The sequence below is a fragment of the Rhinolophus sinicus genome, linkage group LG03, assembly GCF_036562045.2.
Source record: "Rhinolophus sinicus isolate RSC01 linkage group LG03, ASM3656204v1, whole genome shotgun sequence".
Taxonomy (NCBI): Eukaryota; Metazoa; Chordata; class Mammalia; order Chiroptera; family Rhinolophidae; genus Rhinolophus; species Rhinolophus sinicus.
Window position 1 is genome coordinate 161,369,492 of NC_133753.1, and position 27,098 is coordinate 161,396,589.

Consider the following 27,098-nt stretch of genomic DNA (forward strand, 5'->3'; position numbering starts at 1 on the left):
AACAAAGTTTTGTTAACTGAATGAATGAATGGATCTGATCTTGTCCTGAGAAATTCCAAAGTGGAGAGAACACGTGGCATGAATGGTCACATCAACCACACATACTGAGCACTGTTGCGTTGCGTGCTCTCCCGCACATTCACGTACTGTTTGATGTAGTCTTTGCTGAAACAAATCCCATTTTATAGATGACACCAAGGCTCAAAGAAGGATTGAACAACTTCATCATGGCCACTAAGCACTGCAATTGAAATGTGTGCCTTCTGACTCCAAGTCTAGGGATCTGGGACTTCAAAGATTAACTGGCTGTTTGAAGTCATGGGCGAGAGCAACGTAAATAAGCATCTGGAAAAACTGAAGCAGAATCGCTGTTCATCCTTATGTAGAGAATAAATCTAACTTTTGAGGACCTTGATCATTGACAAAAATAAGACTTAAAAGATAAAGGCACATAGAACCTAAAAAAAATCTTTCAAAAGGCCCAAGTTCTGGGCATTGGAAAAATGAGGGAGCAGAGAAGAAAGGGAATGTGTCTAAGTTCTTCCAAGCTATTTCTTTTGCTCTTCAAATCAAGTCTTCTGTCTCTTACTCAAAATTTCAGAGTAAGCTCATCTGAGACTTTGGAAAAGTATTAGAAGTCAGGAGGGAACAGGCCTTGTAACTCATCCATTTGCATCCTTGTGTTACTTTGTAATGTTATTAAGCCTTTTTCATTTCACATAGATTCTGTCTCTTCAACTGTGCTGCAAACCTGTTAGGACAAGTTTCTTCTCTCTCTTATCTCTTTCTTGTACCCTATCCATAGGCAGAGGCCTCTCAGAGGGACTGGCAGTTGCCTGCATGATATATTCGAGATGTTTCAAGAAGCTTCTGTGCCCCCATTGGCCAGATCCTATGTTTGCAAATATATACATCTCCTATTGGAGTCATTCCTACATATTAAGGAATGATGTGTTCTCAAGGCCCTGTTCATTAACTAACAATGGCTTATTCAGCTAACACTCATTAACCCACTGGTACAAGGTGGGTAGTTTATTCTGTTACTTGACCACGACCAGATAAAACCCGGAAAAGATGAGAAAAAAGTTGACTGATGGTAGAAAGGGGGAAATACTGGAAAAGAATATTTTCTTGGCAAAGTGGATCTTCCTTTGTTCCCATGGAAACAACTCAGGCATGTCGGGGTGAGGTGTATCAGAAGGGAGAACAAGAGAGAAGGTCACCATTAAATTTGGCTTCTCGCCTTGAATTAGCCTTGGCCCATGATACTTTGTAGACTGACAGTCGGGAAGGAGAAACTGAGACAGAAACTTTGCTCTCTGCCTGGTCACTACTTAACAGCTCGCAAAGCTTTTCTTTGTGCTAGCTTGTTCTTAAGCAGCATGTGTGTTGTATCTAGCATTTTCTTGCTGAAGGAAATGCATCCTCTTGTGCTAACTGTAGACTCCATGGTATTAAAATAAAAATCATTTGATCAGCTGAGCTGAAATAATTTTAGCACTTAGGTTGGTTATTTTCACTATATATTACAACCAGTACTATCCAGTCTGGCTGCCTGGAATATGAGATGACAGCTAATTAGACTTTCTGGCTAACCCAGATTAGAAATATCACATCAATAGTAGTAACACCCTTTGCCCTTGGACAAGAGGGCCTCTTGCCCCAAGTCCCTTGCTTTAAAGGGCCCCACTCTGGCCTTCCTTCAGCTGTGCCACATCCCCTGAGGAGAGGATTCTGTAGGGCCAGGGGATTGTTGTCCATCCAAAGCACCCTCACCCTCGCTTCTACATCACTCAGGACCTTATCTCCTGGCTACATGATCCCCAAATTACTTCCATAGCCTGTATGGGTCTCTTTTGGGGTCAAATATCCCCAGGGTGAGCACTGCTAGGACCAGAGTGTGGAGCTGGGTGTGGATCCTGAATGTGCAGGCTGAGTGTCCTCCTGAGTGTGTGCAGGGCCCCTCACATTGCAGAACAGAGGTAAAGTTGGGAAAGAGAAGCAGAGTGGGGTTACTGATTGGGGGCCTTTGGCTCCACAGGTTTTATGAATAAGCTAGAATTTCAAACTCTGTAGTGGGAAACCATTTAAAACTGTCAATTCATATTGACTTTGGGAAACTAGGCTTTAAATTGACCACTAAGGTCCTTGCATGGCTTCCTGGTCTGCATGTGGAGCAACAGTGGTTTACTGTACTGTGGATATTAATGATGTAAGAACTACCATGTTTCCCCGAAAATAAGACCTAGCTAGACCATCAACTCTAATGCATCTTTTGGAGCAAAAATTAATATAAGACCCAGTCTTAATATAATATAAGACCGGGTCTTATATAATATAGTATAATACAATATAATATAATATAATATAATATAATATAATATAATATAATATAATATAATATAATATAATATAATATAATATAATACCTGATCTTATATAACATAAGACCGGGTCTTATATTAATTTTTAGCATAAGCTCCAAAAAACACATTAGAGCTGATGGTCCGGCTAGGTCTTATTTTTGGGGAAACACAGTAGAAATGGCTGTTCTCTAGAGGTATTCCTAGGGAGCTGCTATGGGTGGTGGTGGTGACCGCTGTTATTATTTCATGGACAATGAAATATTTTATTTTCTTGTAAATTTATCTTTGTCCTTGAATACTGAACTGTAAAGGTGTGTGTATGTGTTCTAGCAACTTAAAGAGTCTAGTTATTGAGTTCTGGTTACTAAAATTTTTACTTGCACCTTGTTCAGAGTCTTACACTTATGTGGGCATATTTTTATCCTTTTTCCTATCTCCATTGTAATGTATGGTCTTCGAGCTCAGGAAGATGATTCATATGTCACTTTAAAATATAATATTTCTTTCTTTGTCTCTTTCCTCCCTCCTTTCCTTCTGAGTTATATTTATGTCTATCATCTCCCAGGCCTGGTGTTAGAATTTCTCTTGTACTTATTTTTTAATGAGAACACATGATTGTTTAACATGTCATCATCTAGTGTTTAGTAAATTCATAATAGAAAATAAGTTTGTTCCTTCATAAATATTTAGAGATTTAAAGTTATTTCAATATCCAAATATTTCACCTATTTCTTTGTTTCTGGAGAGAAACAAATAGTTTATCACCATAGGAAAAAAATGTATGAGAAAAATTTCAAATTTTATACATAGAGTTGTGTACTATTATTTAAACCTCTCTTTAGTTCTCTTAACTATACATACCTTTGTGTGTATCATCTCTTACTGTAAGTACTTTGCCCTGCTCCCCACTCATACTCCCATGTCTCTAGGTTTTTGCCACTCTCTCCTTATTATTCTCTCTTTCTTTCTTCCTCTTTCTGTTCCCCTACTCTGCTCCTTCCACACACCCTTCTCTACCTGCTTCTTTCTTGTTTTACACTATCTCAGATATGTACCCTTTGTCTGGGTTTATACCCACCAGGAGAACAGGAGAAGGGCCAACCATCTTTTAATGAAGCAAATGGCATCCCGGTGTGAGGTCCTAAGTCAAAGAGCTAGAGAATCATTTGGTTTCAGGGTTGTCAGAACCTTTGAGATTGATCACCTAGCAGGGTCCTCCTCGTTTTGTGCCTGAGAAGACAAGTCCTGTGAATTATATAAATGTCCCAAGGCTACACAATGATCAGGCTCTGTAGCTCCTATTTCCCAGTTCAGTCCTTTTCTTGAAAATAGCGTCTGAATATATATTCAAGTAAATATAAATAAGCCATCATAAGTTATAGACTTATTTATGTGTCCTCCTGTGGTACCAAGAAAGGGAAAAAAGGGGAGGGGCATGGACACAAAAGAACATAAGAGATGCCTTGATAAGTTGTTTCCTCAAAAGATCACTAAAAGATGGTTTAGAAATAGCCAGTAAGAAGTATACACAAATAAGTTGAGACAAGTTACTGCAGAGACGAGTGTATTTAAGTTAGAGGGCAGAAGTACATTCGTTAGCATATGCAGAGAAAGAGGAGCTTTATATCTTACAACTGGAAAATAAAGGAGTTGATCCTTTTCCTATTTTGTGGCAAAACGCACAGCAATCCTATTTTAGCACATAAATTAAAATTAGTATACTGTAATTTACTCGTGTTAATATAAATTTAAAACTTCAGGCTAGACCAGCTGTAATCATATTTCCAAAGATCTCCATTTTATCATTATTTACAGCTAACAAGACATTTATGATCTCTTTTTGGTTGTCTCTGGTGGAACATTGTTGGCAAAGCTTTCCTGACTTGAAATTCTCATGTGCATGGAAATCTAGTTAGGAAAATGAGTAAATCAATAACTTCTCCTAAGAGGATAATCTCTCCTTTGTGACATAAATTAGATATCCATTCACGTCTATGGAATAATTCCCAGTTTTGCAATGAAATAATCTGAGCACAAGCAAACATGCCAATCTCTTTTTAGTCTAGGAGAATTCAGTCAACTTTCTACTTGAACAAAGAAGCTATGTTTTTAAATAGACGCATCATTTTCTCAAAATTGGATTATAAAGAGCTGATCTGAGCTGCAATCAGATGGATAATTAAACAGCAAAGGTAAGAGACTTCTGACTGTGCATGTTTACTATGTTAATTGAAAAAATAAATTCTGATCTTTTTAATTCTAAGGGTAATTTTACCAACATGCGTGTATAATGCATGGCTTCACATTTTAATGTTGAAGTTGCTGGTACATTTGAAACTAGCTTTCTTACATGGGATGGACAAAATTTGATTGAAGAAATTTGATCTCATTTTATGTTTTTCTAGAGTGTATGTAGTTGAATGAAAAAATGAAGATGCTACTTTAAAGGTTCTTAAATTTTGTTGTTTCCTCTTTTAGCTGTGATGCTTTGTTTTCTCAGATCTGTTCAGTAATCTGGAATATTTCCTGGACTGACTTTGAAAATGCTGGGAAATGCTCCCTCTTTCTCAGCATAGCTGTTGCCTCTGAAGTGTCATAGTTTTTTTTTTGTTTTTTTTTTTGCTGTTTGTTTGTTTTTGTTTTTTAACTTTATTTATTGCAGTTATCACTTTTTTCTTCATGTTATAGTAAATTGGCTTGCAAATATGTCTTCCATACCAAATTTTAAGTTCTTTGAAGGTAGGGTCTGTATCTTCTTATTTACCCAAGGCCTTTCATTTGGTTGGTGAAATGTTTGTGGAATTGGTGAATGCAGATGAGACATACATTGCTCTCTGAGAGTGTACAGATACATGGCGGCGATAGGCTGGATAACTGGCTGGCCAGTTTACACCTACCCAAGGATTCAGAGACAACATAGTCATGACATCCTGTAGATTAGATTGTTGCTTTGAGCAAAGATGAAGTGTAAATGTGGCTTTGTGGTCCAGCCTTTTTTCAGTGTGATTGAAAACAGTTCAATATGATTAATTACATTGAAAATGAGTGGGAAATTAGATGATACTTAGGTTAGTTGACTAGTATCTGGATTTTGTCCTTGGTTTTTTGGACAACTAGTCTTTCAGATATTTAAATTCTAAGAGCTGAGTATTCTTGATTGTAGAGTCAAGTCCTGAGGCTTTTAATCTTTTAACCCTTTCCAAGAGAAGGGATAAAAATATAATTGTGCTTTTGCTGTTAATTAAATTTCCTATGAAACCTTTCAGACACTGTTTTGGGCTAATGAGAAAAACTGGACACTTTTCTGGGCTTTTGAGAGTTGTAAGAAGAGTTCTTTATTATTGTCATTACATAATAATAATAATTGCAAGTTCATTTCACTTTTATGTAGCATTAATTTTGCAACAAGCATAGCAAGACATCACCAACACTTCCTGGTCAGTAAAGATGCTGTGATCAGTCCTGCTGTAGAATATTACTGAACTGATAGTGCAATCAGTCCGGTTTCCCACTTTTGGCTTTGTAGAGAGTCCAGCAGTAGGTCCTATGGCATCAGGAATAAAAGGACACTCTTCTTTGGCTTTTCCAAATCTTGTAACACCCTTTAAGCTCCGAGGAGTTTTCCCCTTGGGAGGAATAGGGTGGTTCCAACATCTTTAACGTCTACAGACTGTTGCTCAAATTCTGCCTTTAATCCTTCTGTGGATGGGAAAATAAAGAAATCTATTATGACTTCCCTAAGGCCAACGGTTTGGGGAGAGCTGGGAAGACTAGGTTTAGAACCCAAGTTTCTCCTGTTATGAATATATTACATTGTGAACTCACTTGGAGCAAACTTGGGTTGTCTTAGAAGTAGTGAAGAGACCAATAAAGAGAGATAGGGACAAAAAGAGATGGTCAAAGGCAGTAGCAGAAATATGTGCCTCATGTAATTTTCATATGTGAGCATCTAGGGGTTGTGGCAAGTGCCGGGACTTGTCCTCCACAGGGTGGTTGGAAAGCTTTGGAAAGCCTGGCCTGGGGAGTATCAGTTCATTCATTTCCTTTATAAACATATGTTAAGTGCTTACTGAATGCAGAGCAGTATCTTCAATACTTGAACAATTTGAAGTCCCAATTTTAACCTCATCCTCTATGTTAGGAAACTTGTTTTTTTTTATTTTATGATTTCTGCTTTCATTTTTTTTTTTTTTCATTTATAGTAATAGTGATGAGCAATAGTAATAGTAGTGGTCTGGTAACCTTACAGAAAACTTCAGGTTGATTAGTAGGTGAGCAGCTTATCCCAATAAATCCGTATAAAAACATAATGACAGCATTTATATTTTTGTAGTCAAATCAATTGTCAGTCTTATTTTCTCCAGGTAAAGATATCACCATGTGTGTGGCCAATTATCTTTATCCAGCTCAATTTAACCAGGTCAATGAACCTTGTACTTATATCATAATTTTGTGTTGTGAGAGATACGGAAAGCATAACAGTTCTCCTGATTTACATTTGGTAGAATTGAAGTTAAGTGATTTCCCCAAATTTATGCTGATATAAATTATAGATACAAGCTTTTTGTCCCTAACCTTGTGTTCTCATCTAATTGTTCTACAAAGAAACAATGCATAGCAAAGTTATCTTTTTTTAATGGCTCACTCAGTCTTCCTGTCCCTCTCTGCCCCAAGTAAAAGAAGTAACTCCCATTCTTCATTTGTTGTGAATTCAATTTGTCCAAAATAAGCTGGGGGTAGGGTCATTAAATAATTACACATGATGATTAATTTGGAGTTAGAATTTATATCAAATTGGGGCAAAAACACTTCAAATAATTAGAACATAATAAAAAACACTTAGTACTGACATTATCACGTGAAAATAGATGACATCTTTAGAATCCTTTTGATACACACACACACACACACACACACACACACACATATATGAGAGAATGAATCTCCACTGATCATATCCTAATAGTTGCTTTTAAAAATAAGTCTCTGAACCAACTTGTTTATATTTCATTTCTCTTTTTCATGAAAGGTGACTTAATAAAATAATGGTTGTGTGAACTTGTGATTGTTTAATTTCAGTTAAACAGGTATTTAGTTTATTATGATTAGGGAGACAAAGTTTCTTACTTTTTAGTTCCATTTGTGAGGAACTTGTTTCTTGCAGAACACCTCATAAAGTCCTTTCATTTGCCGTCTCGAAGTGTCTTTGCACTTAGCTCAGCTTTCTTGAATTTGGACATTTTACAAAATCTCCTATGATTTTCCAGGTGATTTTTAAAAATGAATTTCAGGGAAATGTTAACAATCAAATTATTGATTTCTGTGTTAAACTCTTTTAAAACATGTTTTCATGCTCCGGTTTGTGAGGGTGGGGTGGGGAGACCAAATAACGAGAACAATCCAAGTGGGACTTCAAAATGTTTTCTTCCATCTTATTTGCTAATAATTATTCAGGCAATTTTATGTAGGCTTTTTAGAAATTCTAGAAGCTTTTCCACTTCAGGCCTAATATATGTGGATCATAAATAAATAGCAGGTACCTTTTGGAGGCATTAGAAACTAAACATTATGCAAAGTTTACCCTCATTTGCGTCAGGAGCTTGAATTGTTTTCATTAAAATATCTGCTATGAAAGCATTGAGATTAGATGGATGTTAGTTAGCTCTCCCTTTTTTCCTGCTATCAAATGTCAGAGATTTGTATTGTTGGTAGGAACTGAGATTTCATTTTCCTTGGCCACATTCTTATGCTGGCTCTACTGCAGCAACTCTCCCGTGCCAGATTTTTATGCCCAAGGTAAGTCAGAAAGCAAATTTCAGGATTGAAGCATAGGTTGATGAAATGTGGGGGAAACCAAACAAGCATCGTCAGAATGAAAAAGTGTACATCTTTGTCTGCCTGAATGTGTGAGAAGTGGAAAACCCTTTACACAGCCTAACCCTCCCACTGGTGTGATTATCAAGTAGTGATTATGGTCAAAATCTGACTGAAAGTTTTTCTGAAGCAAAATGTTTTATGTTATGTGTGAGGCAGGCATCTCTGTGTCTGCGTTAAATTTATGAAATAATAATAATGTTCTGTTCGAAGAAATACTGCCAGGTCTTATAACATCAGGGTTTTGTTCTGAGTTATTCTGGTAAAGGGATGATTTTGCTTTTAAATTCCATTCCTGGAATTTCCAAACATAAAGGAAAAGCCACACATAATTTATGAGGAGGATGCCTTTTTGTTCAATGCAAACTTTCAGAAATGACTAATTGCATTTTTTTAAACAAGATATCATTTATTACTTTCTACTTTTTGGAATGACTGTAAATGTCAACAAAATAAATTCAAGCAAATTTTTATGAGAGTCTAAACAAACGATAATAAGGAAAATCATGAGCTAGATCAACCAAAATAATTGAAGTAGAATATACTATAAGTAAAACAAAATAAATTTAAAAATTATATCCCTAAAGAACTATTGATAGTAAAATAGAAATCCTCTGAGGTTACTTTCCAGGATAAAAACAGTAATTCTGCTGAAACCAACTGGGTACTGGTGAGAGCAACTTCTTGCTGCTGAATAAGGGAACTGGATTCTATAGTTGGGTGTCCTCAGTATGTGTTCAGCTCTCTCCTGCTAATGCACCCTGCTCTTAAATAAAACAGAGTGGTAAATATTTAGAGTGAGTTTTATGTGTCTTTGGGATTTTTCCTTCCTTGTCATTGGTAAATAACATATTTCCTCTGTCAATCTGTGACCTTTGAGATAACTTTCCTTGTTAAACACATACTCATTTGTGTGGGTGTTTGTTTCCACACCCCCCCCACCCCAACGATTTCAAAAGCTACTTCTTTTTTTCGCCTCATATTCATAATGCTTTCAGCACAGAGTAAGCTCTTCTGATGAACCCTGTTTCTGTAGTTTTGAGAGGGAATTAGAAGCAAAGGAATTAACCATCACAAAGATAAGTCTGCAAATGAGACTCAGAAACATGCTTTTATCCATTGCAAATTATTGCTTAATATTACTGGTTAATAACTTCCATGCTGACATATCTTAAAATGAAACACAGGTTGGTAGAGACACTATCTTAAAATTTATGATATGCTTTTATTGCTTGGCAAACTGATCTGTATATTGGTAGATTTTTAGGGGCCCCATATGGACCTTTTAAAATAAAAACTTTTATAATGGAAATGGATGAAAACATGGACTTGCCCTGCTCCATACAAACTGGAATACTTAGAAATCAGCACATGCTGGTGATTTGGAGGCAGGGAATGGTGTCCAAGCACTCCTGTGCTAAATTATACCAGGGCCATCACCACGTAGCTGTCAGCCCATCCGTCTGGGGCAGTGTTTTCCAACTTACGTTAATCTGAGAACTGAGGTGCCCAGAGGATGCAACAGTATCCCCAAACCTCCTTTTTGTCCCTGCATAGTTTTCATCTCCATCTGCATGTTGTTTTCCTGTGCTCTTCCCTCTGATTTCTGGGCCAAAATTCGCCAGAGGGAGGGGATGGCATTAGGATGAAGAGACCAGTACGAGGAGACATAACAAGGTCCATCACGCTACACTAGAGGTATTACCTCACTCCAGTGAAGTGGTTATCAAAATTGGCTCCCCATCTGAATTCTGTTATTGACATGTTAACTGTGAGTAAGCCTGCCATTTGCTTAGTGTCATGTATTTTTTCTATTGTTATTTTAACTGTTTTCTATTGTTTTTTCAACTCTTATTACTACTACTACTACTGAGGATGATATTAGCTATCATGTGTTGTATCTATGCAATTCAATTGTACTTTAAATTAAAATCTCACCAACTTACATTGTCTTGTTTATGTATGGTAGTATGGGGTGATAGAAGGGTTGTACCAGGCTAGTGTATGTAATAAGTTTTATAACCCATTTTGTTTTGTTTTTCCATCTAACGAGCTGGTGTGAACATCTGTTCATGCCTGTAAATATTCAACATAACTTTTTATATGTAGATAATTTTTTTACAGTTAGATAACATTCACTTATCCAATCAAATTTAGAATTTTTGGTACTGTAAAAATTCTGTATCACCTTGTAGCTAAATCAGGATTATTTCTCTAGGACACGACCCGCTTTTAGAAACAGAGCTGGTAGATTAAAAAGTGTATGTATTTATTTATAAAAATTTGATTCTTTTTGTCAAATTGCCTTCCAAAAGTTTTTTTCCCTTTAATTTATTCTCTCACAGTAGTATATGAGAGAGTTACTTTCCCATATCTTAAGTAGTATTGTTTCAAAAAAAGACTTTGCCATTCTGATATGAGAGAAATGGTATCTCACTGTGGTTTTATTTACATTTCTTAAAATACTAGTGGAGTTTGATATTTTTTTCTTTGTAAACTGTCTAATAGTTCCCTGTTTATTTTTCTTTCGGGATGGTTATTTTCCAATTAGTTTTATTGAAATTCTTCATAGAGATAGTATTTCACTTGTCTATGGGGTTTCTATAATGTAAATATTTTCTCCAGTTTCTTAGCTACTTCTTGACTTTTTTCCTTTGGTATATTTTTACATAAGAATTTTTTGTGCATGTGGTTGCGTCTTTATATGCTTTCCTTTTATAGTTTCTGCCTTTGGTGTTGTGTTTAGAAAGGATTTCCCCATTCCAAGATTACACAAACTTTTCCTACATTTCTTCCAGTACATTTTTGGTTTCTTATTTTACATTTAAATTTTAATCCATTTGGAATTAATTTTGTTATATAAGAATGTGAGAATTTATATTTTTTTCCAAATAGTTTCTACTTGTTCTGACAATCATTTACCAAATAAATACCTTTTCCCTTTCAACTTTTACCTTTAAAAAACAGCACAAAATTCTGTATCTAGATTTTCTGTCTTTTTCATTGATTCACTACCTTTTTCTTTGATCAGCATCACATTGTTTTAACTATTATAGTATATTTACATATTGGATGCTTGAATCACTTTATCTTTCTCAAAAATGTCTTGGCAATTTTTTTCATCATTTCCTGACCAGATGTTTGTCATGATGTCTTAATTGCTCATTCTACCATTGGTCTCACTTGTGTCTGATCTGTTTAAAACACAATTGGCTATTCTAAAACACGAATTGGATCACATTGCTCCCCTGCTTGTTATGTACTCTCAGCCATTTTTAAAATCGCAAACTAGGCATGTTGCCTTTAGCAGGATTTTAAACCTAAAGTCCAAGCAATTTCTGGGTTTCTGAATATTTGTGAACACTGTACACACTTTGGTGGAGGTGCTTTTATTTATTTATTTAGTTTTCTGAGAAGAAGGCTCATAGTTTCACTGGATTTTAAAGAGCCATGACCCCAAAACATTAATAACCATCGGGCTACAGGAAGGTAGTCTGTCATGCGGGAGACCCTGCTCTCTGTGCCATTTGTTGTGCAGGGGACCCTGGTCACTGCGCCATGTGTCATGCAGGGACTCATGTGGGGGTCTCTGGTCCCGCTCCCCACATAAGAACGCAGGACATGGTGAGGACAAAAAGGAACACCCACGGAGCCATAGATAGGGGAGTCATACTACTTTATTCTCACTGGCGGCTGGGTCGGAGACACAGGAAGCAGGATCCATACAATCTGCAACTTACCATCCTAACTGCAATCCACGCTTGCCAGGCCAGCCACCATCTTCTTGCTAGCCCCCATTTTCTGCTAGCGTAGCCACAGCAGTTATATTAGTGGCCAATGGCTTACTGGTTACAGCTGACAGCCAACTAGCCACAGCTGATGGCCATCCAATCACAGTTGATGGACATTTACTACCTGAGCCAGCACCTTTCCACGTGAGGCCAAGAGCCTGGAAACTGCACTCCTGGCTCTGTCCCCACGTAGTCAGAGTCCTCAGAATGGCTCATAAGGATCAGACTCTCCATGGTGGACTTTGCTTACTCCCCTCACCACTCTCCTACATCCTTCCTGCTTCCCACCCATCCAGAACTGCTGGCAGTTTACCAAACAGTCTGCTGATTCATGGCTCAGTGCCTTTGTACATGCTACTTCTTCTGCCACAATGCTCTCCCCCACATTTCTCACCCACCTGGAAAATATCTGCTTGTCCTTCAACAAATGATCAAAGGGTCTTCTCCTCTGCAAAATCTCGCCTGGTATCCTTATGCAGAGCTTATCACCCTCTTATTTTTTTTAATCACTGTCCTTAGTCTGTATTTTATCATTACTTTTGTACTACCAGTGAGTTCTTGGGCAGAAATCAGAGAAATTTTGGGGACAAAGGAGAGTGGGAGGATAAGTGAAAGCAGGGAGAATGGTAATGAGGCTCTTACCATCTCATGTGCCTATCGTGGCCTGAGCTCAAGTGACGGCAACGAAGATGAAAAAGGGAGTAGAGTTAAGATTTCTTTTGAAAATACAGTGGACAGGATTTTCTGATTAACTGTTGTAGGGGAAAAGAAAGGGAGAAATCTGGTATGACCCCTAGGTTTCTGGCTCAAACACCTGGGTATAATAGATAGTGTGGCCATTATTTTCCTTGTTTAGATTATGGACACAGTAAGGTTTCATACAGTAGATAATTTCCTTAGCCACCACTTTTTCTGATTCTGTAAAAGTCTGACAGCATTTGGGATTGGATGAATAGTCCCTGTACTGCCCCCTGAGACCAAGGCACTGGGGATGCTTGTCATGTGGTGTTCACAGAGGTACAGGGGGAGGTCTTCATGAAGCAGATGTATCTTGAAATGGATCTGTCATGCGGGAGACCCTGCTCGCTGCACCATTTTCGTGCGGGGCGGCCTGTGGGGTCTCTGGTCCCGCTCCCCACATAAGAACGCAGGATATGGTGAGGCCAAAAAGGAACACCCACGGAGCCATAGGAAGGGGAGTTATACCACTATGATCTCACTGGAGGCTGGGCCCACCGGACGCGCGACCTGCCATCAGCCTTTCCGCCAACCGACCGACAACTCTCCTCCACTCTGTTCCTCTCCTCTCTTTATGGATAAATGCTTTCAGATTTTTTTGGTAGATAACCAGGAGAGGGATTGCTGGGTCATATGGTAAGTCTATTCGTAATTTTTTGAGGAACCTCCACACTGCCTTCCATACTGGCTGCACCAGTCTGCATTCCCACCAACAGTGTATGAGGGTTCCTTTTTCCCCACAGCCTCTCCAACACTTGTTACTATTTGTCTTGTTGATGATAGCCATTTTGACTGGGGTGAGGTGATATCTCATTGTGGTTTTTATCTGCATTTCTCTGATGATTAGTGAGGTTGAGCATCTTTTCATATGTCTGTTTGCCATTTGTATGTCCTCTTTGGAGAAATGTCTCTTCGGGTCCTCTGCCCATTTTTCAATTGGGTTTTTGTTGTTGTTGTTGTTGAGTTGCATGAGTTCCTTGTATATTTTGGACATTAGCCCCTTGTCGGAGGCACTGTTTGCAAAAATCTTCTCCCATTCAGTTGGTCACCTGTTTATTTTGTTGATGGTATCTTTTGCTGTGCAGAACATTTTAAGTTTGATATAGTCCCATTCATTTATTTTAGCTTTTACTTCCCTTGCCTTTGGAGTGAAATTCACAAAATTCTCTTTGAACCCAAGGTCCATAAGTTTAATACCTATGTTTTCTTCTATGCAGTTTATTGTTTCAAGTCTTATGCTTAAGTCTTTGATCTATTTTGAATTAATTTTGGTACATGGTGACAGATAGCAGTCTAGTTTTATTGTTTTGCATGTGGCTTTCCAATTCTGCCAGAAGCATTTATTGAAGAGGCTGTCTTTTCTCCATTGTATGTTTTTTGCTTCATTGTCAAAAATTATCTGTATTTATGTGGTTTTATTTCTGGATTCTCAAAAGTCCATTGCATTCCTATATACTAACAATGAAATCTCAGAAAACATAATAAAAAAGTTCCTTTTGCAATTGCAGCAAAAAGAATAAAATACCTAGGAATAAACTTAACCAAGGATGTGAAAGACCTATATGCTGAAAACTACAAGACATTTTTAAAATAAATTGAAGAAGACACAAAGAAATGGAAAGACATTCCATGCTCACGGATTGGAAGAATCAACATAGTTAAAATGTCCATATTACCGAAAGCAATATGCGGATTGAATGCACTCCCCATCAAAATCCCAATGGCATATTTTTTTAAGAAATGGAACAAAAAAAATCATCAATTTGTTAGAACCACAAAAGACCCCAAATAGCCAACGCAATCTTAAGAAAAAAGAACAGTGCTGGAGGTATCACACTCTCTGAGTTTAGCTTGTACTACAGGGCAACAATAATCAAAACAGCATGCTATTGGCAGAAAAACAGACACATGAACAAAGTCTTAAGAGTAAAATTATTAGATACAAGCAGATACCAAATTGTCACCATAAAACTTGTACCAATTCACCCTTTCAAAAGTGTTTATGAGTCACTGCTTCTCCCACTACACTAGCAACATGAGTGTGGGATAGGAAAAACAAAACCCTACCTCATTGTTGTTTTAATTAATGTTTCTTTTATCAGAAGTACAATTGAGTGCTTTCCCCATGTTAGCGTTTCTATTTCCTTTTCTCATTGTTAGCTACTCTTGAACCTCTGAAATTGTGAGAAAGTGATAAACGTAAAGGGAAAAGTTGGTCATTTTTCCTGACATTTTTCTGGGCACTCAATAGAGGGCCCAAATTCCAGTCCTGTGGAGACTGACTTAGGTTACTCAGCCAATTGACCCTATGCTTTCCATAAACATATTTATTGAATGCATACTATATGCCAGATTCTGTCCTAGGCACTGGAGAGATACAGTCAATGAGCAAAATAGGCACAAAGTCCTGCCCTCACGGAGTTTACGTTCTATAGGGGAAAGCATACTATAAATATATTAGCCAAAAAAATACAAATATTAGATGGTGATAATACCATGAAGAAGAATAAAGCAAAGAAAGGCTTTAGATGTGAGGATGAGGGGAGGTGCTATTTTACATAAGGTTGACAGGAAAGGCATTTCCAAGCATTTATCCTTGCTTCTTTCTTGTCTGTGTGCTTTAATTTTATGCCCCTTCCTTTCTTTCTTATTATTTGTTTTCAGTGTAAACACTCTGGTGCAGAAATATGGCTAGAGCTTTATTTAATGACCTCCCCACAATAGTTGCATTAAAGTGATTTCAGTGTGAATTCTCTGGTATGTTGGAACAAATGAATGATAGATATGTAAAGGCCTTTTAAAATTTGTTACATTTATAGGGTGACAAGGACTACCAATATCTGATACAGTAAAGGTGTCGAATATTTCATCACTTACTGAAGGACACTTCATCCATTCTCAGCTGTCTCAGAAATGCCTGATGCCAGTCACAGAAGAGAGAGCTTCTCAGTGGGACTGGTTTATGGCTTTTGTCCTCATGACAAAGGCAGTCTTCATTTGGAAAAATACTCTTAATAAGAGAAAGTGGAAATGAAAATTTATCATGGCTCCTCAACATAAAATGTCTGCAACAGGGTTGGTTAGGAAACACAAGTTTTCATTGGTTTGTTTATCTGGATGCTTATTATCTGGGGAAAATATGCTCCGACATTTTCACCATGGAAGCAATAATCTCTGAATTTTCATAATGGATATTAAAAATCTGGAGAATATTCTCAATTTACATATTCTCTTTATTCTCAAAGAAAGTGTATTAATATAAATTAACATAAGGAAAATCCTAAGTGTATTAACAGTATTCAAAATTGCAGGCAAAGCACAGAGGAAAAGGCTACCACTGGGTTGTTGAAAAAATCAGAAAGAAATTTTGAGTCCAAAATTAGGAGAGTTTGCCCACTATTAACTTTTCAGTGAAACTACAATCTGGCCGCTTTTCTTTTGGTCTAGAGTCAACATAAAATAATAATAGCCTTTATGTATTAAATACTTTATGTAAAGCACTTTGCTAAGTACTTTATATGTTTCTGTCTCATTTCTCACAGCAAGCCTGAGAGGTAGGTAATTTCATTACATCTTATAGATGAAGAAACATAGGCTTAAAGAGACAGGTTAATTGATCTGCCAAAATCAAACAGTTAATAAATATTGGATTTGGGATTTGAGCTACATTTGTCTGATTCCAAAGCTTGTGCCCAACCAATGTTTGCCTCCAAAGGGCCTCCAAAGGGCCAAGCAATAGTTTGAGATGGATTCACATATGTTCAACCATTACAACAACCAGATAAAGTTGATGTTCTACTCAGCATGAGAAAACAAGGAGTAGAGAGGTAAAGTGATTATTTTGAGGTCACATATTTTAGAGTGTTCAAGTCAGAATATGAACACAAGACCTCACTTTTCAAACCCAATGATTTTTAAAAAACTGTATCACAGCCTGTTCTCTGTTTGCAATATGATCATGATGTTATTCTTACAGTTGCCTGCACTTTGGAGGTAAAGTGATAATTAGCAGAGATTCCTAGGAAAAAGACGTCAAATATCTGCACTGGATTTTCCCATCATTTCACCCATGACCTTGTTGAATCTAATTTGGTACTTTAAAAACAGCATGAGTTCTGTGGGTAGTGTTCAGTATGCTTCAGTGAACTAAATGGCATCCTGGTGGCCCAAGAAGACTCCTACTGCTGCTAAACATGTATGACTAATGGCTGCCACCTGCAAGTAGCTTAGGCAGTGGGCAATCAGACTTCAGTTCTGAAGGGCTTGGAATTGATGGGCATTTTCTGATTTTCTTTTCCTCCCAGCTTTATTGAGGTATAATTGACAAATAAAAGCATAAGATATTTAAAGTATACAAGATGATGATTTCATCATCACGTACACATTGTGTAAGGATTCCCCTCATCGAGTTAATTAACACAATCACCTCACATATTTGCTTTTTCCTTTTTTATTGTTTTTGGTGAAAATGTTATTCTACTCTTTTAGCAACTTTCAATTATACAACACAGTGTTATCAACAATAGTCACCATGTTATATATAGCTTCTCCAACCCTATTCATCTTGTAACTGAAAATGTGTACCCTTTTACCAATCTCTCTCTATTTTCCATACCCCCCTGCCCTGACGACCAATTTTATAATCCTTGTTTCTATGATTTTAATTTTTTAAAAAAGTATTCTACTTATAAATGATACAGTGAGATATTTGTTTTTCTTTCTGGTTTATTTCACTAAGTATAATATTCACCAGGTTCATCCATGTTGCCACAAATAACAGGATTTCTTTCTTTTTTAAAGGCTGAGTAATACACACACACACACACACACACACACACACACGTATGTATCTGGTGTGATAATTTAAGTTCGCGAACTTGTTGCAATGATGTTGCTAACCTTTTTTTGATATCAGAGGGATTATTTATTATGAATTTGTATCACCTGGACAAAGAGTTAACCAAGTTTACTATTTGGAAGTGCTGAAGAGGCTGTGTGAAAAAGTTAGATGAAAATGACCTGAACTTTTCGCCAACAATTCATGGCTCTTGCATCACGACAATCCACCAGGTCACCCGGCACTGCCTGTGAAGGAATTTTTAGCCAGTAAACAAATAACTGTATTGGAACACCCTCCCTACTCACCTGATCTGGCCCCCAATGACTTCTTTCTTTACCTGAAGATAAAGGAAATATTGAAAAGAAGACATTTTGATAACACTCAGGACATCAAGGGTATTACGACAATAGCTCTGATGGCCATTCCAGAAAAAGAGTTCCAAAATTGCTTTAAAGGGTGGAGTGGGCACTAGTGTTGGTGCATAGCTTCCCAAGGGGAGTGCTTTGAAGGTGATCGTAGTGATATTCAGCAATGAAGTATGGAGTACTTTTTCTAGGATGAGTTCGCGAACTTAATTGTTGACCTTGTACAGGCTGTCAGTGGGATGACTCCGCTTCATTTTAATGTATTAGATTACAACTAGGTTCCTGTAAGAAGCACCCACTTTGCATTTTGGTTATTTTTTATTGTCAGTATTTATAACACTTAAAACAGCATTAAAAAATGGTTGGGATTGGTTTACAATGGCTACCCAGAGTGTTGAATGAGCAGTGAACTGTTTCACAGTTTTGTTTGTACCAATAGAAACAGGTTCTAGATTACTTCTTTACTTTCTCCCTAAAAACAATTCCTTCCCTGATCTTTAACTTAAATTTGTCCCTGACTATTCCAGGGAGGAATTTTATAATAGGCCCAAGATATACTTTCTTGTTTTTGTGTACACGTTTTTTTTTTGTTTTATTAAAGTGGTTTGATCTCTGGATGGACAACATATATCACAACAGTGTGTAAGTTCGGACCCATAAAATTACTCAATGAAATCAAAATTGTTTTTGATGACTAATATTTTTATCCATTATCTAGGGAGACAGATTAACATACAAGGACTACCTAAAGAATGTAAAAGCAACTGATAGACAATATGCCATAAACAACACATGATTGATATGAAGTAGAAAGTCGAGGATTGCTCAATGTCCAGAAATGGTTTTTGGAGGAGACTGGTCTTTACATGTGTCATTCGAGGCGACCTACGTGGTCTCTGGTCCCGCTCCCCACATAAGAACGCAGGACACAGTGAGGCCAAAAAGGAACACCCACGGAGCCATAGATAGGGGAGTCATACCACTATATTTTCACTGGCAGGTGGATTGGAGACACAGGGAGCAGGAGCCACACTATCTGCAACCTGCCGTCCGCTTCTGCCAACCAACCCACCCTACTTGCTAGCTGCAACCCGCCGTGCTGACTGCAATCTGCACTTGCTGGCTCAGCCACCATCTTCTCGCTAGCCTCCGTTTTCCTGCTAGCGTAGCCACGGCAGTTATATTAGTGGCCAATGGCTCACTGGTTACAGCTGACGGCCAACTAGCCACAGCTGATGGCCATCCAATTGCAGTTGATGGCCATTTACTACCCGAGTGACCACCTTTCTATGTGAGGCCGAGAGCCTGGAAGCTGCACTCCTGGCTCTGTCCCCACCACATGGTCCTAGTGCATGTGACAGACAAGGATTATCAGCATGGCGTGTACTGCGGGCACGTGACCCCTTCTCCTTAACTTCCAGAGGGGAGAAAGTACAACTGTCAAGAAACTTGGTAGAAAAAATGAAAGTACATGAAATTAGTTAAGTAAAATGTAAAATATAGTTCATGGTTCCATTCTTCTCTAGAACTGTATAAAACAAGATTGACAAAGTAAACTATAACTCCAATAAAGCACCTAGAAAAATCTAGACGTTCCCTGTGAGTTAGGAGATGCTTATAACTGGCTGGTTGTGATTCAGCCTTTCAATGTGCAGTTATATATCAGGATCGTTTGTTAACTTGGGATCTAATGCAGGACTGAAACAATCAAACATGCGATTTCATGACACTGTGCCAAATTGGAGTTCTTCAGCTATTTTTTCTCCCCCCAAAATTAAAAATTAGAATAAACCATCCCCAAGCCCTCATATCATTGGTTTTCTGAGTTTATAAGAATAGTCTATTACTTTTGGCCCCGTTGTAGTCTGGTTTTATGCCAGTGGGAGAAATGATTAGGCTTCATGCAAAGTATTTAAAGGTACATTGTGTCATTTAAAAAAAAAACATGTACCACTATGTTCCTGACTCTGTGTAGTCTTCCTGTCTCCTAAGTCCTTCCTTTCCTTTTCTCAGGCAATTACTCTCATTTTCAAGAAATGAAAGGCTCTGGAAGCCCATTATGTGTTAGTACCTTTGGGACCAACATAAAACAGCAATATGAATGCAAAGGATGCTTTCCCTTCAAGGTTGGAAGAAAGATGGATTTAAATGAAAATAGATCTGATGTTCGAACTTTTTCTGCCTGTGGGTCTGATGAGGTAATATAATAGTTATTGCTCTCTAAAAATCTTGAGCGTTCTTGGATCAGTGACATAATAAAATAAGGCTACATCAATCATTAGTAGGAATATAGTCAGGGAATACAGTCCAGGAGTAAATATAAAGCTGGTGATAGCATGAAAATTATGTGTTCGTGACATCAGCTGGCAAGGGGAAGAAGGTGATTGCATTTACTAAATCGATTGGTTAGAGGAATTACACATGCGTTCCATACCCGAAGCTGTATAATGTCATGGTTACAAGCATGGTTTTGGAATCACACGAAGGTGGGTTTAAATCCTGGTATCATGGCTTAATAACCACATAGGCTTAAGCAAACAACTCCATCTCTAGCCTCGCCTTAGTTTCCTCAGCCATAAAAATTAGTTGCTAAAACCTACCTAAGGTAGGTTTGTTGTGAGGGCTATATGATATAATGTTATAGCCTTTGGAAATAGAAAAATATATATGAACAGCAAGCTATTATTATAATATTATACTGTGGATTACTTATTTTTAAATAACCAGGATAGTTACTATGAATTTAATATAAAAACTGCTGTTTTTAAATGTTTCAGTATGTACCTTATGATCTTGGAGACCCTCACAGTCATCTGTGGAGATCTCATGATTATTGTGCTTTGCTAAGACCAGTAACAGAATTCCAGGTGACAGAATGCCAATACGAAAATATGCAAAACATGCAGGATTTGAACTGGGTGTAAAAGAGACAGGATGGTGTGTGAAAAATTTCTGTCTTCCTGGAGATAATGGAAATCATACATTGTCCCTGGACAGTGACCCAGAAATGTAGAAAAAAGACAAAACACAATAGGAATTGGAAAAAAAAGAATACATTAGCAGCTCAAAAGGGAGGGCAGAGCAGCTACCTGGGAGATTGGGCATCCAGGAGGGACAAGGGAACAACTTATATTTGACAGGGCAGAATGTGATCCTACTTGGTCTCACGTATTTCTTGTCTTACCAAAATAATGGGAAATAAAGCACATTCATTTTTTTCAGAAACATTGAAGTGATATAAGATGTGGTCAACATGCTAATCAACTAAAACAACTTATTCAAAACACACACACACACACACACACACACACACACACACACACACACACACACGAGGAACTGAGCTGAAACACAGTTCAAATATTTGAGACCACCCAAATATCCAGATGGAGTAAGGCTTTCCAGAAGTGTTGACTGATTGTCTATCTCTTGAGGACTGCTCTTTTAAATAAGTGTGCAAATATGTCTACTGATAAAAGATGTAATGTGGGGTAATGGGAGCAAAAGAAGTGATTGGGGTCAGAGTCTTCTATGGCTATCTTTTCCTCTAACTTGTTTTTGTCTTTGATGCGCTGTTTGTAAATTGGAAATAATGGAGATACTACTTTCCCATGTTGTTTGGAACACATAACTAATTGTAGTTGTGTTGGTGTATTACCAATTGTGTGGGTGGATCTAGCTATGAATGAAGAAAACCTCAAGGAAGACAAAACAAACAAAACAAAACAAAAACAAAACAAAACAAAACAAAAGCAAGCCAGATTTTCTTCCTGGGATAAAAATACTCAGCCAAAAACTAATAGTTACTCTAAGAATTTTACTGTTTAAGTCAGTGAGTTAAAAATATGAATCTCTTTTAACATGATTTGCCTTTGGGGATCTTTATTCAGACAATAAACATGGTCAGTGTTATACATACGGAGTAAGTTTCTCCTTGTATAGTTGGGTGACTGGTGGTGGGATAAACTCTGTGTCTATGTTGAGATTTTTATGTAGAAAAAGTAGAAAATGTCCAGGTAATTGCTTAGAACTATTACAGGTGGTAGAAAAATATTTCAAATTTTAGGGTTAATTTCATTCACATTTTCTTTCATTTGACCTAGTCTTTAATTCCCTGATTTATAGCTGATCTTTAACACTGTCATTTCACTCCTTCAGAACTAAATTTGGATTGGACTTAAATGTTCAGAAATAACATTAAAATATGAAATTCCTTGCTTTTGATATGGATATGAATGACTCCATTGCAAAAAGTGCCTTTTTATATAAGAATCACTTTGCTGTGTTTTGAGTCTTGGTTTTATATAATAATTGCAATGGTGATGATGATGATGATAATACTGAAATTAGCTAACACTTAATGTGCCATTTCCTCTTGTGATCTTTCTTCTGTTACCTCACACAGCTCTGGTAATACTATACATGAAAGTCCAGGATAGTTCTAGTCATTGAATAACTTTGCTTTGTACTTAAACTAGTCTTTTGTTCCATTTTTCTTTTAAACATCATAACCTATTTTGGGACTAGCTAATAGTTATAACTGTTTTCAGGTAGATTTTCACAGTGAATGGAAAATGAACACTTCTGGAAATTAGATTTCTTTTTAAAAATATTTTATTTTATTATTTTTCATTATTAGTTTCAGGTGTACAAAACAATGCAATCGTTAGACATTTCATCCCTCACAAAGTGATAACCTCCCTCCCCTAATCTATTGTTCTTCTGACATCGTATATATCTATTACAATTCCATTGACTCTATTCCCTATGCTGTACTCCATATCCTGTGACTATATATATATTAAATTATAGTTGACATACAGTATTATTCAGCTTCAGGTGTGCAGTGCAGTGGTCAGGCATCTACACAGTCCATGAAGTGGTCTCCCTAATAAGACATGTGCCATCTGACACCCTACAAAGTCTTTACAACACTGTTGGTTATATTCCCCAAACTGCCTTTCATATCCCCCTGGCAATCTTGTGCAATTTATGCTGTCTAATCCCTTCCCCTTCTTCTTCATCCCCACCCCCCTCCCATCTAGCAACCATCATTTTTGGAAATTATATTTCTTTTTATTAGTCATGAAGATTATACTATTAGAGATTTTATTACAACCGAAAACTATTTTGATTTGAAAAAGTTGGAGTTTCCAAAGTTATTTGACTCCCTTTTTGTCCAGTGTAGTAAATAGCTCATTTCTCATTCTCTGTGGCCTGAGTTTAAATATTAATTCCTCCATTTATTAGCTGCAAAATTGACATGCTGCAAATTATTTCACTTTCTGAGCTCAGTGTTCTCATATATAAAGTGAAAATGATAATAGTATCTACCTCAAGAGATTGGTGAGATTAAACGAGTTCATCTTTGCAAAGCAGTAAGAACAGTGTCTTTCCCATTGTAGGTTCTCACGAGTGTTTTAAATAAATAAACATAAACTTGTGATGGCCATTGTCATCACATTATTAGGAAGCCTGGGCAGGGAGGCAATACCTACAGTGGTCGAGCACTCAAACCTATGGTTGCTCTATATGAGCTTTGGCAGATTGTTTAACCTGACACTCACTTTCCTCCTTGTCAAATGGGGAAGAGAGTCAGAGACTTCTTATGGTTGTTCTGAGGATTAAATGAGATGATATTTGTAACACACTTGTGGTGAGTCATAACTTTCCCTTCCACTACATCTGGATAGACAGAGAACATAGAGGTCCTTAATTTTGATTTTAATTAATGTGATCTTCCTTCTGAGCAAACTCTTGCTGTCTAGAAGGAAAATTAAGTATCCAAGTTGCTTTAAATCTTAGTCTGCTGTATTGATTTTAGATAATGTTCTGTCTCTAGAAAAAAGCGGTCAGACTTTCAGGTCTCTCAGTGTCTCAGGCTTTTCCAGGCTCCTCTCCAAGATGAGACGGGAGCTTGCAGGGGGAGGGGGAGGGGCTTAGGGCGCCTTTTGGTGGGAGGGAAGAGTCTGGAGCTCTAGACATGATGTCACTGCTCCACTCGTCCTCTCGCTTGCTGTGTGGCTTGCTGGCATTCTTGGTTGAGGTCTGAGTTGGTGTAACACAGATTCTGGTGTCTTTTGGGATTGGCTCGGGTCTCGCCGTCTTCCTCGCTCTCAGCATCGTCTCATGCTCACTGCTGTGTCCCCGGCCATCTGAATCCCTGCCCTACTTCAGGAACAGACTGGATGACCCTGGATGGATTGTCCACAGCCAGCCTTAGTTACGGTGCCATCTCGTTCCTCACCAGGCTGGCACACTGGCTTTCAGCTCAGCTACTTTCTTATTCCCTGCCCCATTATGCAGCTACCGTGTTTCCCCGAAATAAGACCTACCCCGAAAATAAGCCCCAGTTAAGATCATCAGCCAGACAGACGCATTTAGTATGTTATGACGATGTTCCAGAAGAAGATGACATGACTATATGTGAATAAATGTAGATTGTTGTACATAAAAAAATAAGACATCCCCTGAAAAATTGCTCTAATGTGTCTTTTGGAGCAAAAAATTAATATAAGACCTGGTCTTATTTTGGGGGGAATACGGTATAAGACCCGGTCTTATTTTCAGGGAAACATGGTATGAAAACCTTGAGCTCCAGCACTACCACACTGGTTCTCATAGAAAACCAAGAGGTGCTCAGAAAAGCTGCATTCCAAGGTCTCTATCTGCCTAAACGCCTCCAAATGTACTTTGAGATTAAATACAAATCGAAGAGGTCATGTCTTTCTAGAGCCCTAAATAGGAACAGAATCAGAATCCTTTATTCCACTGGCTCCCTTATAACTAACTACACAACACACGTTAAGACACATTTCTGACCACTTCCCCCCTCCTTTTCCTTCTCCCAATCCCTGGGATGACGGCGAGACAGTGGTTTAACCACACTCTTCTACGTCACACATTCATTTCACTGTGGGAGAACTCTAAGTCCTCCTGATATGTGAAAAATGATGCAAGCATTTAAAAATTCTTTCTCAAGACACTATATTAGTAAGACTTGCTTGAGGCCTATTTTGAATGCCAGATACTTCTATCAGCTCCTTTTTCCTTTCTGTCATAATGACTTTTCTTTCTTTACTTGAAAAGCAAGGAGAGAGCACAACAATATTTTCCAAACTATTAATCCAAAGTAAGCACATAATCAATATAAACTTTACTATTGTAATTATGATGATTAATACAGGATGTAATTGCTATTTAGATTGCTTTTACCCTTGGATACCTTACAGTTTCAGAGACATGAAGAGACCAGACAAAGGTATTTTGCAATTTTCAGAGTATTCACACACTTGGCATAATACTACATACTAGCTTGTCCTCTCACAGCTCTTGTCCCCTCTTTTCTCTGGTCACACAGGCCTTTCTGTTCCTGGAACATGATGTGATTTTTCTTGCCTTGGGGCTTTTATACCTGCTGTTCTATTACATGAAACCCTGTACCCTATATCTTCTTCCAGCAGGCTCCTTATTTTTAGAACCTGTCTCAAGTGCCTCCACCTCACTTGCTTTCCTGGGTCTTCTCTGACCACCCTAACGAAAATAGACATCCCACTTCCACTTATTTTCCATACTGCATCATATTCCTTATATCCTTTTCCTATATAAGTCACACTTTTAAAAATGTTTACATGTTTATTGTCTGTATCCCCCACTAGAGTATAAGCTTCAAAAGGACACTGACCATGTGGGTCTTATTCCCTGGGGTACATTCCTCTAGAGCTTAGCAGAAGGCCTGGCGTATACAAAAAACTCAATAGTTGTTGAATATATGAATAGTGACCGAGTTTTATCTTATTTCACATGTAGGAATCATTATTATCATTAACACTGGTGATACAGATATACATAGAGCGAATATACCTTGTAAGCACAGAAATAAGATTTTCTATAGTTTTATTATGCATGATGCAGTGATAAGAATGGATCTCTCTATTGTTTTGTTCTTTAATGCTGCTGGGAGAGCTAGCACTACCTTCCAACCAAGATTAGAAGCCCTTTGACTCGTATTTCTCTCACATTTTTTATTATGTTCAGTTGCTCAACACATACATGTCAGTGGTTATTGGTAATGGTGGTAGGCGACGGGTGAGAGAGGAAATTACAGGCCATTAAACTCTGTGTGATTAAACTGGGAAGGCTTTCAAGAGAAGACTTCATTCCAGAAATTATTTGATGGATATAAGGAAAGCCACATATGTATTTTCTGGAAGAAGGGTGATCTTCAAGCTGTGTACTGAGGAGCCTCAGAACTTCTGTCAGCCATTGCTTATGTAGAAATTTTCATTTGAACAAAGAGATTTTGGGTTGCCCAATTAAAAAATGGGCAGAGGACATGAAGAGACATTTCTCTAAAGAGAACATTCAGATGGCCAACAGACATATAAAAAAATGCTCAACCTCACTAATCATTCAAGAAATGCAAATAAAAACCACAATGAGATACCATCTCACTCCAGTCAGAATGGCTATCATTAACAAATCAACAAACGACAAGTGCTGGAAAAGTTGTGGGGAAAAGGGAACCCTGGTGCTCTGTTGGTGGGATTGCAGATTGGTGCAGCCACTATGGAAATTAGTATGGAGGCATCTCAAAAAACTGATCTCACTTATATGCGGAATCTAAAGAAAAGAATAAGTGAATGAACTAATCAGAAACAGTTTTGGAAACATGGAGGAAAAACAGGGGGTTGCTAGAGGGGCGGGGGGGTGGGGATAAGGGGAAGGTGAGAGGTTTTGGGAACGTACAGAGGGATAGTGGATGGGGGGAGGGGGGTTCACACAGTGTGAGGGATATAAATGATAAACGTCTAAGTTTTGCTTTGTCTTGTGCACCTGAAACTAATTTAAAAAATAAATAAATAAATAAAAATTAAAAAAATAATAATTAAAAAAAAAAAAAAAAACCCACAAAAAAAACACCAAAAAAAAAAAAAAACACTGGAAATGGAACTACCTTATGACCCAGCAATTCCACTCTTAGGTATCTATCCAGAGAAATCCAAGATGCTAATTCGAAAAAATATATGCACCCCTATGTTTATTGCAGTGCTATTTACAATAGCCAAGACATGGAAACAACCAAAATGCCCATTGGTAGATGACTGGATTAAGAAACTGTGGC

The 27,098-nt window shown here is 37.7% G+C and overlaps 1 protein-coding gene across 3 annotated transcripts in view; it reads left to right on the forward strand.

The window, feature by feature from the left end:
- The window catches only part of PDE4D (phosphodiesterase 4D), a 1,269,731-nt gene that overhangs the window by 53,910 nt on the left and 1,188,723 nt on the right, over positions 1-27,098 (forward strand). For all 3 annotated transcript variants that reach the window (XM_019743390.2, XM_074328918.1, XM_019743396.2), the window contains one exon: positions 4,428-4,558. The gene's annotated coding sequence lies outside the window, so the exon portion shown is untranslated. The remainder of the gene's footprint in view (positions 1-4,427; positions 4,559-27,098) is intronic.